Consider the following 3,590-nt stretch of genomic DNA (forward strand, 5'->3'; position numbering starts at 1 on the left):
AAGTGTGATAAAATGTGTTGCATAAAAATTGTGTCAGTATGATTGTTGTTTCATTACATAAGATGAATGGTGTCAAAACATGTTATGATGCTTTTTGAGCTTTTGAGCAATTTAAAGAAATTACATCTGCACGATCACTGTAAATTGAGACCCAGAAATTTACAATGTCGAACCAACCAATTATTATTATTGGACAACTTATACTCAGAGTTGGCCAGAACCAAGAATTTCTGACCCCAAACTCTGTCAGCGCAGAGACACAGATCCTAACAGCATCAATTTCAAAGTGGCTTACTGTTGGTCATGTAACACTAGCAAGGGCTTGGAGAGCTCCTTCATCTTCCATCTCCTAACCATCAACAGGGACCTGCAATCTTTACCTCCATGCCTTTGTATGTCCACTGCTCTGAAAGTCACATCTGGTTGGTGTAGTCCACAGTTTAGTCAGGTGCTCTGGCCATCTCTCACTTGGCCAGTTGGCTATGCTGCTTGTCACTGTTAGGGTGTTTTATAGTGCCCTATGTAATTGTGACTGGGCCTTGTCAAATTTAAACTTTTTAGAATTGGAAACTCTAACCCTTCTCCCACTCTGACTTACCGCATATGTACTGCTGAAGTTCTGCCACATTTGGCCAATGTTAAGCCATGATTATTAATGACTGCCATGCTGAATTTAGCACAAGGATTGTAGTTGCGGTGTCTCTGATGCTGGGCAGGAATCTGTGCATCGTGTTTTCATCACAGCTGATCAGAGGTAAAGCTGATAAATACCCAGAGTTTCCCAGTCTCTGAACTTGAGCTGAACCCTTTACATAGTTTATACCATCACTATACCAGCCCCTGTATAGCTGGCTTTAACCAGCCTGAGTCAGACCCCAGCTATAGCCACAATCCCACAACTGAAACCAGAGAATCACCCTCACTATTAATGCACTATGATTTATGACAGCTCCATTATCCCTGGAAGGCATTCTTGTTATCTATAACCCCCCTTCCCACTGTAACATCACAAGCCTGTGTACAAGTGTCGCTTGCCAAGTGGCAGCATCAACTTTGCTGATGATGTTACATTAGGGAGGCACAAAACAGACCAATATCTGTTACAAATACAACTCCTGGCTGCTGGAGGTCAGAGGATGAAATCCAGGGGTCTGTAGGGATCTTAGTCCCCTTGATTGACCCACTGAAAGCCTAAATAACTGTGGGTCACTCAAATGTATTCAAATATTGTATCACACTTCTTATACTGTTGGGCCTCCTCTCAGGGGAAAGTTATTGATAAAAAAATTTGATATCTGACTGTTTGATTTTATATAGAACTCTTTGGACCTTTCACACTTAGAGACTTAGAGATTTTTTTTCAAAATATTTCTGTTGATGGTAAAACCCTAACCCTACTAAACTGATTCTCCTACTTCTATGTTGGTGTGCTGTGTATGCTCAGCGAGATGTTACAGACTGAATACAAGTATTTGTCATTCTTTTTAATGTCCTGTTGTTCAAAGGTTGTATTTATCATATGATCTCAGTTGCCTCCCTCAGATTTCAGTGTTTGTTGTCACCCCAAAGACTGAGTCACTTCATCCTTGCTCATTGACTGGTTGTCCCATACACAGAGCATGCACCTATCTATGCTCACAGTCATGCAACAGAGGACACAGTAACCATGCGCAGTTTTGACTATGTAAGTTTGATAGTGTGTGTGTGTGTGTGTGTGGGGGGGGGGGGGGTGTTTGTGTGTGTTCCTATCTGTCTGAAAAGAGAGGGTCTCCTCTGGCAGGTAGATGGTGAATGTGGCACTGTCCTGCTACAGCTTCTACGTGTTTTATGACCGAGGGTCTTATAACTACAACGGTCTATTCTTTATGCTTTAACACAATCCAGCCTGGCATTGTGGCCACACCTCTTTTCCTCTGTCCCATCAAGGCATCTCAACAATGTCTCAAGCAATCATACATGTTTAAACAATTTCTCATTGCTAAACCTGCTACTGCAGCACAGATGCAGAGAAAGATTTTTAAGACCACCTGTGGCCCAACATGCAGGATGCACATATACAATGAAAATGATCAACCAGTCGTGAAATTTTACTAGTGCTGTGAGGCCTTTGTGTCCTGGAGCATCTGAAGAGATGGGGGACCCTAATATCTAGAGATAGTTTGGTTTCACAGCATCACTCATCTGACACTTAGAAATATTCATTAATAAGAAAATTAAATGGGCTACAAATATTTTTCAAATCTTTAATTTTTTTGTAGTTTAGTAATTTTGCAAAATTCAAGCTTAGACATTATGAATTTTATTGCATTTCCAGTAATATCTGTTTGGTTTATTTGTAGGTTTGGAAAACTGTGGATTGATATGATGATGTGTTTATATGGATGAGAGAAGTTAAGGGTTTCATCGTTCCTTTTTTTGGGGCCTTCTTCCATGCTAATCTGCTTTCTTTCCCTAAGGTTACAGACATGAGCCCAGATGCTAGTATGCTAACGTGGGGGGCAATAAGCATCAGGGGTGATTTCGAGGCAGGGTTTCTCCACTGACAGCTACATGTTTATTCTGCCACGTCATTAAAAAACACTCAAATGTTGATTGCCACCTTTTTTTTCCATGTGTATGTATGGAGGGTTCCACCTGCTAGCTTTGATGTGAATGAGTGTGTGTGTGTGTGTGTGTGTGTGTGTGTGTGTGTGTGTGTGTGTGTGTGTGTGTGTGTGTGTATGTGTGTGTGTGTGTGTGTGTGTGTGTGTGTGTGTGTGTGTGTGTGTGTGTGTGTGTGTGTGTGTATGTGTGTGTGTGTGTGGACTAGAATACGTATTTAACCAACACGGTGAGGACATTTTTGGAATGTGAGGCCATTTTTGCTGGTCCTCACATCTTCAAAGGGCCATTTGAAGGTCAAGATTTGATTTTAGGGTTGAGGTTAGAATTAGGTTCTGGTTAGGGTTAGGGTCAGGTAGTCAGCTGAGGTTGTAAGGTTTAGGGTGAGGGGCTCGGGAATGTATTACGTCAATAAAAGTCCTCACAAAGGTATAAGTACAAGGGTGTGTGTGTGTGTGTGTGTGTGTGTGTGTGTGTGTCTGAGAGAGAGAGAGAGAATGAGTGTGTGTGAAAATGTGTGTGTGTGTGTGTGTGTGTGTGTGTGTGTGTGTGTGTGTTTAAGTGCAAATGTCAGGGTCAAAGGTTAATGATTCCTTAACCCTTTGCCTTGTGCTTTCATTTGTCATTTCCTAGATATGTAATTTTGATTTCAATTAAATACATGAAAATAAGAGAAATGCTGTAATTATTCCACTCTGAAAAGGAGGAGAAGCTGCTAAGAGAAGTGTATTATATGTGTGTGTTGTGAGTTATATTTTACAGTCGAGGCAGCCATTCGCCACTACCTCATAACTATGTCGTTATCTGGTGCTTCGTTTCTGTATGACCTAATTTGTTTAGTTCAAGTGTTTAGTTTAAGTACCAATCCTAAAATATAAAATGGATGGCTGTTTGATTACTCTGCTTTCATTTGATTGAGTTTACCTAATGAATTAGCCATTGACTGTGTATCTTCAAAATTAATTAGTCAAACTAAATTTCAGACCAAC

The sequence above is a fragment of the Aulostomus chinensis genome, chromosome 16, assembly GCF_037954235.1.
Source record: "Aulostomus chinensis isolate RoL2024-O1b breed Wild chromosome 16, RoL_Achi_v1.0, whole genome shotgun sequence".
NCBI classification, from domain to species: domain Eukaryota; kingdom Metazoa; phylum Chordata; class Actinopteri; order Syngnathiformes; family Aulostomidae; genus Aulostomus; species Aulostomus chinensis.